The sequence below is a fragment of the Erythrolamprus reginae genome, chromosome 4 (assembly GCF_031021105.1).
Source record: "Erythrolamprus reginae isolate rEryReg1 chromosome 4, rEryReg1.hap1, whole genome shotgun sequence".
Taxonomy (NCBI): Eukaryota; Metazoa; Chordata; class Lepidosauria; order Squamata; family Dipsadidae; genus Erythrolamprus; species Erythrolamprus reginae.
Genome location: NC_091953.1, coordinates 52,884,591 through 52,897,263, shown reverse-complemented (window position 1 = coordinate 52,897,263; position 12,673 = coordinate 52,884,591). Strand labels below are relative to the sequence as shown.

Sequence of the window (12,673 nt, the reverse complement as noted above, 5' to 3'; positions counted from 1 at the left end):
CAGAATCTAGAATTAGATTGAATTCTATACATGTGGATTGGGTTACTTGAATGTGACAAAATGTTATAACACGGTGGAAAGAATTACTGTACAGAATCATTTTGCCAGTAACAGAATCTAAAATGGCTAGAATACCTTTAACACATTTAACAAAACCTGCATATCCCAGATCCTTAGGAAAGACTTCATAGATTCATACAAATGCAAAATACATTTTAAATACAGTGGTACCTCTACTTAAGAATGCTTCTACTTAAGAACTTTTCTAGATAAGAACCGGATGTTCAATATTTTTTTTTTTTGCCTCTTCTTAACAACCATTTTCTACTTAAGAACCTGAGCTCGGAAAAATTTCCCAGGAAATTTGAGAGCGTCACGAAGGCCGGGCCAGTTTCTTGCCATTCCCCCTTTTAATCCCGGCCATTTCAGGCTTTTCTGGGCTGCCAGAGGAGCCTTTCAGTGGCGCTTAAGGAGGCTTTGGCAGTCAGAGCAAATGAAGCATTTTCCTTTCTCTGGGCGCTTGGAGAGGGAATAAACCACTTTGTGCTCCCCCTTGCCACCTCAGAGTCCCTCTTTTTTTTTTTAAGCCTTAAAGTTTTGGATTTTTTTTTATTCACCTCACTTCACCTTCTTCCTTCGGTAGTGACTGTCCTCCTCCTCTACTTCCTCCTCCTCCTCCCACCCAAATTCAGAGCTTTTATTTCTTTTATTTGCTTTTACATTGATTCCTATGGGAAAATTTGCTTCTACTTACAAATTACAAATGCATTACAAATTCTACTTAAGAACCTGGTCACGGAACAAATTAAGTTGTTAAGTAGAGGTACCACTACAGGTAGTCCCTAGCATAAAATCATAAAGGAACCTGTCCATTACAGTCATAAGTCCTAATGGTTATAAAATGAGTCAGTCACATGACCAAACTGCTTTTATGACTTTTTTTGTGGCAGTCAATAAGTGAAAGCAATGGTTGTAAAATGAGCATGGAAATCATTAAATGAATGCTACAGTTGTTGAGCAAACATTACAGTCATGAAGCAAACCAATGTATCTATGGGCATGATTTTCCTAGCAACCAGAAGTAACTGCAAAGACTCTATAAAGCACAGTCACATGACTGTGGGATGCTGCAAACAGTCATAAATGTGGCCGTGTTGCAGAATACCCAAAATGCAGTCACATGACCCTGTGGGAGGGACTGACTGTCAGTCCTTTGGATCTGTGTCGTAAACTCCCTTTTTCAGGTAGGTTGTAATTTCTAATAGTCTATAAGCGACCAGGTGTAAGTTGAGAATGACTTTTATGCAAATGTAACATTCTTTAACTTCTTAACTACTATTCAAATATGATAAAACCATATCTACTGGCCAATATGCTGGCCTGAAATTCCAGAAACTGTAGTGACAATATATCTGAAGGACTTAAGTTTGGGGAAAGCTTCATTAAGGGTTCATTCAGAGCACAGAAGGATTTCTTGTTTAGTTACATGTCTGTGCATCTTTCTGAAGTAGCATACAAAATATTTGTCTAAAGAACAGAACACTCTATTCTAAAGCACAGAACAGGAACTGCAAGCTAGAGGACACAAGCTTATTACTTGACTAATAGAATTGGAAGCATACGTGTCCATGCAATGTGTTTTAGTGCTGTCAGTTTTAGGTTTGGATACAGCTTCAAATATTAGATCATGTTTGCCCAAGGGAAGGGGTATGCATTTCAAAATGTAGTGCTCCTGGCTTTGCTCAAAGGACTAGCAATGTGAATGTAAGCAGACCCTTTGCACTTACCATCCGCACTAATTTTAGTGTATTTGTGCCTTATCCAGCAATTTGAGAAGCCGAAAGGATAATAATCACATCTTGTATAGTGAAAAGATTCTAAGACGGTTCAGTAAAAGTTTATTTCAGAGGTAAAACTATCTAGTACTAGATAAGAGTTGCAGAGAAAGCTTGCTTTTCAGTGTTTGATTGAAAAAGAATAATTTATTCACCAGATATGCAAAATACTATCAGAGTCAAGGTAATTTGAAGAGAGTTATTAATTAGATCCAATTGAAAGACAGGGTAGGCATTTAACAAATCTGTCTTTTAACTAGTTTACAGTTTAACTCTAATTTCATGTGTGTTCACCTTTTATGAATGTACAGTGAGAACTTCAATTGAGACAGTGCAGCTTCAGAATTATGGTTATTCTGGGAGCCCACCATGCTTCACAAATGCTACACAATTAAATGCAGCGCCTTCCAACCCCCTTAGGTTTATTTTCCATTTTCACTGCACTAGTGCATTGCCTCATAAACTGATTCTGCTTTATTAATTCTTTTTAGTTTTCATTTTTATTTATTTTTAAAAATCTTGTTTCAATCGCTCTCCTTTTCAGAACTCCTTAGACTTGTTTGTCAGGACATTTTATTCTCCAGTTTCAAGCATTTGGCTTTTAGCCTAATGATTCTAAGGCTCTCACTTTGGAAATGCCAACAATTCAAGAGCAAATGTTTGCCCTTGGATAACCACATACTTTGTTTTTATTGCCTTTGTGAAGGTCATGTACTAGAGCCCTGGGAGGCAGTTACTGAACAGTCTCGTTGCAGTGGTTTGTTGTTGTTGTTGTTGTTGTTATTATTGTTTCAATACAACACAGCAAACGAGATCACAATGCTGGATTTCTTTTTTCATCACCAGTCGGATGCTTCCCAAGCACCTAGAACTATGTGATGTAGCAGCGAATTATGTATCCTGATCCCAGTAAAGTGGCCTTTTGAAATTGACAGATGGAGATTTTGTCAATTCGGATGTTTTCAAATGTCCACTGAGTTTCTTTGGTACTGTGTCTAGTGTGCCAATAACCACTGGGACCACTTTCACTGGCTTATGCCAGAGTCGTTGCAGCTTGATTTTCAGATCTTCGTATTTCACAAATTTCTCTAGCTGCTTCTCCCCAATTCTGCTGTCTCCTGGGATTGTGATGTCGATGATCCATACTTTCTTTTTCTCCACAGTCATATTTGGTGTATTATATTTCAAAATTCGGTCAGTCTGAAGTCGGAAGTCCCACAGTAGTTTTGCTTGCTCATTTTCAACCACTTTTTCGGGCTTATGATCCCACCAGTTCTTTGCCACTGGTAGATGGTAGTTCTGGCACAGGTTCCAGTGTATTATTGTTGTTGTTGTTGTTCTTGTTGTTGAAGATTTAATCTTTATTCAGTTGTTGTTGTTGTTGTTGTTGTTGTTATTATTATTATTATTATTATTATTATTATTATTATTATTATTGAAGCGCTTGCTGAGAGGTTAGAGATGGCATATTTTTAAATGATTGTAAACTATTCTCTACCTATCCACCCTTTCCTTAAGGCTTCCTATTATAAGTAAAAAGCATCTGATGATTTGGTCAAATTCTCTATTACCAGGAAAGAATTGTCAATTTTTTATCCATTATCAGTACTAAGAAAAGTTATTACATGTTTATATTCATCTAAGATTGCCTGACTCCCACTAGAGCAAAATAAAAGACAAGAACCCTCCTAGTTGTTGCTTCAGCTCCAAGTTCCTCTCCATAATGGCCTTTGATTTTTCTTCTAGTATCCTTGATTTGAATGCACAACCATATCTAGTTTGGAATAGAAATAGATTTCCAACAAAAGAGAGATAGTTTTTGTTCTTGAGTGATGTTTTTTCATTACTGAGCATGACTCTGCTAGGGTAGATTTTCCAATAGAAATAATGTCATTTCAGACCTACTTTCACACTTACCTTGAATAGATGCTCTCACTCATTATCACATTTATTAGTAGACATGTAAAACAAGGAGGTGGCAATGAGATAAGATCTAAAATAATCTTGTTAAAACAAGAATGTGATAAAACTCATTATAAGACAATGCACTAAAAAAAGGATTGCTAGAAATTGGTCCTGAAAATACTCTACTTAGTATGAAATCAGCTTTATTTTTAGTCAGTTTCTTTAATGTCTGTATGTAAGCTTAGTCAGTCACTTGACCTGTGACTCACACTGATAATAAAAAGTATATAAAAATAAAATATCATATGCAGGAATATGATGTGCAGCAAACCACAATCAAGAACAGTAAATTCAGACAGATTCACAAGATCTCCTAGGTCAGAGGTAGGCAAAGTTGGCTCTTCTATGGCATGTGGACTTCAATTCCCAGAATTCCTGAGTTAGTATGATTGACTCAGGAATTCTGGGAGTTGAAGTCCACAAGTTATAGAAGAGCCAACTTTGCCTACCCCTGTCCTAGGTGAAAGCTTGGAGAAACAACCCTACAATCAAAATCTAAAGATTTACAGTTCAGGTGATCCAAATATGAGAATCCTATTCTGTAGGACAGAAGCCCCCAAACCTGAGACTTGTGGACTTCAACTCCCAGAATTCTCCAGCCAGCTCTGCCATAGGACAATAGACAGCAACAGAGTAGGCATCTCTCCTGGATCTGAAGAGCCGAGGTGGCGCAGTGGGTAGACTGCAGTACTGCAGGCCACTAATGTTGATTGCTAGATCTGCAGGCCAGCAGTTCAAATCTCATCACTGGCTCAAGGTTGACTCAGCCTTCCATCCTTCTGAGGTGGGTAAAATGAGACCCAGATTGTGGGGGCAATATGCTGGCTCTGTTAAAAAGTGTTACCGCTAACATATTGTAAGCCACCCTGAATCTAAGGAGAAGGGCGGCATAAAAAATTGATAAATAAATAAATAAATAAATAAATCTTTCCAGAGAACCCAGAGCATGTGCATATTATTAAAATTATTATAATTATAAATTATTATTAAAATATTATTAAAGGGCTAAAGAAAATCAGAAATAGATGACTCTCCAAATCTTCATTTTGTCATGCTTTAAATGGGGTAATTAGCATTGTGAATTGCCCACATATGGGGTGGACAAAAAAATGGAAACACATTGAAAAATCATCAAAATGTCTTTTAATATGTTGTTGGTCCACTTTGTACGGCAAATACAGCCTCAATTCTCCAAGGTACTGATTCATACAAATTGTGAATTGTTTCCAAAGGAATTTTAGCCCATTCTTCAGTTAAAGCACCCTCCAGTTCTTTTAGAGACGAAGGTGGTGGAAATCGACTTCTTACTTGAATTTCTAAAATCGACCATAAATGCTCAATAATGTTGAGGTCTGGTGATTGTGGTGGCCAGATGAAATGCTGAACTTCATTAGAAAGTTCCTCGTGCCATTCTTTAACAATTCTTGCTCTATGGGTTGGTGCATTATCATCTTGAAAGATGGCATCCCCCTCTGGAAGCAGTTCTTGAACCATAGGATGAATTTTATCAGCCAAAAGTCCTAAATAGTGATGGCTGTTAATTCTTCCATGAAGGTAAATCATTGGCCCGGTGGATTCCCAAGAGATAGCACCCCAGATCATCACTGAACCCCCGCCATGTTTGACAGTTGGGAGAAGGCAGTCTGGATGAAATGATTCTTTTGGCTGTCTCCAAATGTAAACACGGTCGGAGGTCGGAAAAAGGGTAAACGATGATTCGTCAGAGAAAATCACATTTTGCCACTGCTCGAGGGACCATTTCTGGTGGTTTCTAAACGCTTTGAAACATTTGTCTTTGAGAGCAGAGGTTTTCTAATTGCAGCTCTTTTGTGGAATCCAGATTTGTGATGCTCCCTTTGAACAGTTTTTGTGGAAACTGGGTTCTGTACGTGTCTATTGAGCTCTGCAGTGATTTTAGGAGCTGTGGTCTTGTGATCCGCTCTAACAATTCGCTTTAGAGTCTGACGGTCAGACAACTTCGACTTTCGACCTGACCTGTGCTTGGCTGAGGATGTTTTCCCTTCTCTTTCAAAAGCAGTCATTACTTTTGAGACATTACCTCTTGAAATACCAAACATTCGGGCACTTTCTGTTACACTAACGCAAGCCATTCGAGCACCAACAATTTGGCCTCTTTGAAAGTCTGAGAGGTATGCCATTTCTAGAAGGTTATAACCAATGTCCTTAAATTTCTGTAAAAAAAAAAGGTAGTTTAAAAAAACATATCAAATAATAGAACATTAAAATATGTCAAGTTTTGATTGATTTGAACATGTTCAAACATTATGATGCCAAATGTCAAGTATTTCCATATTTTGTCCACCCCCTGTAAATTCACTAGTGATTAGTGCAGGTCACAAAGTAATGATGTTACACAGGCATTCTATCATTCTACCTACTGTGGCCATAACTACCTTCACTAGATTCTGAATTAGCAGTGGCTTCTGAGTTGTCTTCTTGGGAAGTACCATGTAGCACTCATTGCAATAATTCCAATAATAGGTGACTAAGACATGAGTGATCCTGACTAGATCTCCCAATCCAGGAATGTAATTAGTACATAAAGATCTTTACGAAACAAATAATTCCCTCAACACTGTCAGACCTTTTACTAAATCTGTAGTTCTATTTCTACTAGTTTTTCTCATCATTCCTATCATTCTTTCCCCTCCACTTAGGACTGTATGACTGTAACTTGTTGCTTGCATCCTAAGATTTTTATTAATATTGGTTGTTTCTTCATTGCTTATTTGACCCCTATGACAATCATTAAGTGTTGTACCACATGATTCTTGACAAATGTATCTTTTTCTCTTAATGCACGCTGAGAGCATATGCACCAAGACAAATTCCTTCTGTGTCCAATCACATTTGGCCAATAATTCTATTCTATTCCAAACCATGGGTGCTATGTGCTCTTCAAACAGGAATCATGAGTATGGGAAAACCTTCAAATTATGCACTGGATCTGTCTGGCGGGAGGCATCCTTGTTCAGAACAAAAGATAAAACATCACTGTATCAAGAGGTCTCAAAATCAACACCCACTCAGTCTTGCTATGAACGTCACACCTCAAGACACAGAATCAGAACTTTGTCAGCTTTGATGAGATATATAAATGGGTATCATTAGTGGGATGATGGTATTTAATCCTATAATGAAAACAGACTTTACTCAATTTATAGAGATATTAAACAGGGATAAGGGGATAATTAAGCCCTGAAGGATCCCCAAAGAGCAAACGTTGAAGGCCCACCCACCCTATCAACACTACTAGATTTGGCTCTAGAGGAAGGAAAGTAATCAGTACAATACCACACCCATTCCCACCCCTGAGCTGATTTGTAAAATACCATGATTTATGGTATCAAAAGCTGCCAAATATGGCCAGAATGCATGCACTACCCAATATCAATCCTGTCACAAATCATTCTTAAGGACAATCAATGCTGTCTTGGCACATGTCCAGGCCCAAAACCTTATTGAAAAGGTTGAAATTAGTGATTTTTTCCCCTCAAACTTTCTGAGGTTACAGTCTCAACAACCTTCTCCTAAAAGAAAAGATTGGAAGCCTTAGAAATTATCCAACTATCAGTGATGGTTTTATGAGGAGGCAGTGAATTGTTTTTAAATGCAAGTTATTTCCTCCTTTAATGATAAATTCAATATCACATGGACCCAACCACATTTCACTTCCTGGAAGCCATAACCAATCATAATAGACATTATTCTAATAAAAAGGTATTTATTCTCACAGCTCTAATACTTCCACTGGATCAACAGGGTCAAAGTAAAACTTTATCTAAATAACTAAACCAAACCATGCTTCATTCAACTCAAAGGGACATAAAGAACTGGACACCAACTCTAAGCAAATAAAAGGGATTTTATCCAACAGATGCCCTGGAAATCTCTGCACAAGTCTATCAAAAGACCCTCTGACCCATCCCTCCCTAGGGGGAAATAGGGTTATCTTAAGCAAGGTAACAAAATAATCCATGGATAAAATAAGAACACAAAAATGTTTACATTATTTAGTCAGATTCAGGTTGGTCTAGCTTCAGTGTTTTTAATTCATAACGAGAATTATGAATAGTGAGATGAAAACAGTTTTATTACACACCAACCTGACATTAAGCAGTCCGAGTCCAAAGACACTAAGGATCTAATATCAAATATTGTGGCTGAATCCAATGGGCTAGAAAGCAAAATCAATGCAAGCTATGGATACTTTCCTTGAGATTGATGTCCTGATTCCTGTCATCTATCTCTTTATCCATCCCCATGAAGAGGTTACTCCCTGTCCCTTTGGTCCCTTTGTCCAAATCAACTGTTTAAAGAAAACTAGGTCCAGTGATCTGATCCAACTAACATAAATTACTTTTAGACCAGATTTATATTTATATTTCATTCTGGCATAACTATATAAAGAGCTGTCAGAAGTGCTGACTTTGCCATTCTCTGTTAGCCACAGCGAGACGCCCTGTCAAACTAGCGCTTTCACTTTGTTATAACATTGTTATTGAGCTGAATAAACTTGTTAGCCTTTACTAATGTTTCTGCCTCAGTTGTAAGCGCTCTCAGAACTTATCACAATTGGCGATGAGGGTGGGATTCCTCCTGACCCAAGACATAGACACAAAGCTGAGATCCAGTCACTGAGGAGCTGTCACTATAAAGAACTGAAGCCACTGTTTAAACTACAACCTTGTTAAATTCCCTTCTATGGAGAATGGTAGCCTTACTCATTTTTTCCACCTTCAATCCTGCAACTGAGTCTTGGGACACATATTTAGACAAATTTGAATTATTTCTGATGTCAAATGAACTATCAAGCATTTCAAATGACAGGGGAAAAGCCTTTATTTAACTGTGGACATGAGTTATTTGAAACCTGAAAACATATTTTAGCACCTCAGAAAGTTCAGACAGTGCCCCGGGATGTAATCTCAAAGAACTTGAAACCCACTATTCCCCTGTTCTACCTGTGATTGCCAGAAGGCATGCCTTTTATCACAAGAACCAAAAAGAGGGAAAAACTACAACCAATACATGTTTTCCCTCAGGTCAGCTGCCCTTTACTGTGAAGTTGAACACCTAGATAGTGCTCTAAGGGACAGACTTATGTGTGGCATCAGATAATTAAGGTTACAATTTACTTATGAAAACAGTACTGACTCTACAAGTAGCCTTAGAGGAAGCAGAGCAGTTAAGCTTTCCAACAGATCAAATTCAGAGATTCAACAAACAAGACTATAAGTGCACAATCAATAAGGCCCTCCAAAATTTGTCTATCCTATGCCAGTACTTTAACACTTACTTCAATCCCTTGGACAAGACAAACTTTTTGCAAAATTGGACCTTATTCAAGCATACCAACAAATTCCAGTAGATGATGCCACAGCAGAGGCCCAAACTATAATTACCTATATAGGGGAGTTTAAATGCCACAGGCTCCAATTTGGAATTACTGTAGCCCCTGGAATATTCCAGTGTTTGATGGAGAAATTGCTCCAAGGCTTCCCTGGAGTAGCTCCCTATTTTGATGGTATCTTGGTTTCTGCTCAGAACTTATCTCAATTAGAAATATGTTTGAGAGCAGTACTACAGAAATTCAAACAGGCGGGCTTCACCCTTAAACTGTACAAATACAAAATTGGTGTTAGTGAAGTTGCATTCTTAGGCTACAGGATTGATTCCTCAGGCCTACACCTGACCATGGCTAAAGTTAGGGAAATTTAGGAAGCCCCCATCCCAAGTAATAAAACAGAACTACAAACATTTCTTGGCCTCATCAATTTTATAGTGGGTTTTTTTTTTCATTTTTGTCCTACAAGGCTTTTGTGGCTGAGCCTTTACATAGGCTATTAGACTCAAAATACCCTTGGCTATGGGTCTCTCAAAAAGCTGCTGCCTTTCAAGTAATCAAATGACTGCTCATTTCAGACAGCCTCCTGCAATACAATAACCAATTACTATTAGTTTTGACATTCTATGCCTCTCCTTATGGCATGGGTGCCATCCTTAGTCATAATTTGCCAACAAGACTGGAGGCACCAATAGCCTTTTTCTCTGGTACTATGTCCCAAACATAAAGCAATTATGGACAGATAGATAAGGAGACCTTCGCCCTGGTCACAGGAGTTAAAAGATTCCATGAATAAGTGTATCGATGCCATTACACTTTGGTCACGGACCACAAACCATTGCTGGGAATACTTGAGAACAGGCAATCTCCCCAAATTCTGTCCCCAAGAATGACCAGGTGGACAGAGTTTCTGGCAGCCTATTACTACACCCTAGAGTATGGGCCAGACAAGCATCTCACACATGCAGATGCCCTCTGCCTGTTTTGGTGGAGGATCCAGCTCCTGTTAACTCTGTACTGATGACAGAGGATCTACCAAGCATTCTATCAGCCACCGATGTAGCCAAACATATGTCCAAAGACAAAGATCTCTCTCAGGTTTTAGATTGAGTCAAGCATGGCTGGCCTTTAGACTCTGGGGTTCCACATCAAATGTACAAGGAAAGACAAAATGATCAACCATGAAATGTTGTTTACTATGGGACATAGAGTGATTATTTCTAAGGCATTAAGGACCCACATCCTGACCACATTACATGACAGCCATCCTGGAATAATAAGAATGAAAGCTCTGGTCAGGCTTTACGTCTGGTAGCCAAAGCTAGATTGGGATATTGCTGATTGAGTCTCTGAGAATCAAACATGCTAGGAAACAAGAGCAAAACCACCCAAAGTGCTCCCTCCTGAATGAGACAATCCAAGGGGACCTTGGTCTCACCCCACATAGTCCTGGTTGTCCCAGGTCAAGGCCAGATGTTCTTCATAGGGGTGGACACATATTCCAAATAAGTGGAAGTTAAGCTGATGTCCTCCACTACTTCTGAAATGGTAATCAAGATACTACAAACCTTATTTGCCACCCATGGCATACCAAACACTCTGGTTTCTGACAATGGGTCCCAGTTTACATCTGGCCTCCTTGAAGTGTACCTAGCAGGACTGGGCATAAATATATATTCTAATAGCCCCTTTTTTTCTAGCCACAAATGGTAGGGTGGAAAAAACTGTGTGCTCTGTAAAAGAGGCCCTAGCAAGATTAGGGCCTTGGGACTTGAAGTATAAAATATCAAAGTACCTCCTTTTGCTGCTTGCCACATCATGCCCGGAAACAAACCAAAGTCCTGTTGAACTACTAATGGGAAGGAGAATAAGACTAAATTGGACAGATTACATCCTAACTATTACCCAGACCTTCCGAGTGACTCAACCTCAAAAATCAGAACTTTCCAATCAGGGGACCTTGTTTATGCCAGAAACGATGCAGGCCACCCCCTCTAGTTGGCAGGAACTATCACTAATCTAGCAAGCCTCGTGTCCTATGCACTGGTTTTGAATGATGGATGAATGTGTTGATGCCACATTGATCAATTATGGGGTTGCTGGAGCACTGGGACAAAAGCTTACATAGCAGAAAATAACCCAGCTAAAAGTTTGCTTGCAGGTGAACTTATCCCAGATGACAAGGTGATCTACAACAAACAAAGTAAATACAACTCACCCTGCACTGAAGACTCTGTTACAGTGATGGAAGCAGTCAGTGAAGCAGAAAAGCCTCCAGAGAGGGCAGGAGGAACTTCTTTGATAATTTCACCTAGTTCAGCTTCGACAGAAACTCTCAGACTGTCCAAGAGAATCAGAAGAAGGCCTGCCTATCTGCAAGACTATGAATGCGCCATCTAGTGATGGAGGAGTGCTGCATCCAGACTTCCCTCAAGTCTGTGGCTGCTGCTGAACACTGATTGTTTGCCACCATTCTGGCATGACTATATAAAGACCTGTCAGTGGTGCTGACTTTGCTGCCCTCTGTTAGCCAGAGCAAGCCACACTAGCTGTCAAACTAGCGCTTTCACTGTTAGCGTTGTTATCGAGCTGAATAAACTTGTTAGCCTTTACTAATGTGTCTGCCTCAGTTGTAAGCGCTCTCAGAACTTATCACAATTGGTTTTGAAGAAACTTTTTTCTTTATCTATTGACCTTCTCTACCCATTGGGCACAGAATTGCTATTGCATAAATCCTTTAACCTGAAGGCTTTTAAAGCAGAAACAGTTGAACTTAAGATATCAACTTCTACTACCCTTAGCCATTCTGCTATGGACTTCTGGGAATAGGTCTTACACCTCTGTAATAAGTGTTTATCACACAGATTGCTTTTCCAAATGATATTTTAAACTTTAGATATTAAATGTAACCTACTTCTGAGAGTTTTGTAAATGACTCATCCTTACCAAGATGCATATAACTGTTACTCTTTTGTGCTGCTGCACATCTTTTGAATCTATTTAAGTTAGGGATGCTCATACTTCCTAGGAAGACAAAGCCCAGTAGGAAGGGTTCTTTATAGTACTAAGGCTTTCTGCAGGAAATAAGCAGAAGTATGAAAAATCAAAGAGACTGCAAATTGCTCATGAGATAATTTTACTGTGAATAAGAAGACCTGCACCTCTTGGACACCTTACAACTAAATAAATGCAAGAACACTGAAGTCCACAGTGACTCTCTGTTCTTTTTTGAAATGCATTTTGAAACAAATTATCTTTTTCCTAATTGAATGAGATCTACTTTGGGAAAAGGCAAGAAATTTTGTTATTCTTGTTGCACAGCAATTTTTTTTTTAAAAAAAAAAGCCAAATGATTATCTTTTTCCTCGAGTACATTTTGCAAATTATAAAATGATGATGTTCAATTACCATATATACTCGAGTATAAGTCAACCCGATTATAAGCTGGAGCACCTATTTTTGCCACAAAAACAGGGAAAACTTATTTACTCGAGTATAAGTCTAG

The 12,673-nt window shown here is 38.7% G+C and overlaps 1 long non-coding RNA gene across 2 annotated transcripts in view; it reads left to right on the top strand.

Annotated features, from left to right (window-relative positions):
• Positions 1–12,673, top strand: part of LOC139166558 (uncharacterized) — a 189,056-nt gene that overhangs the window by 30,721 nt on the left and 145,662 nt on the right. The gene's annotated exons all lie outside the window — the stretch shown is intronic.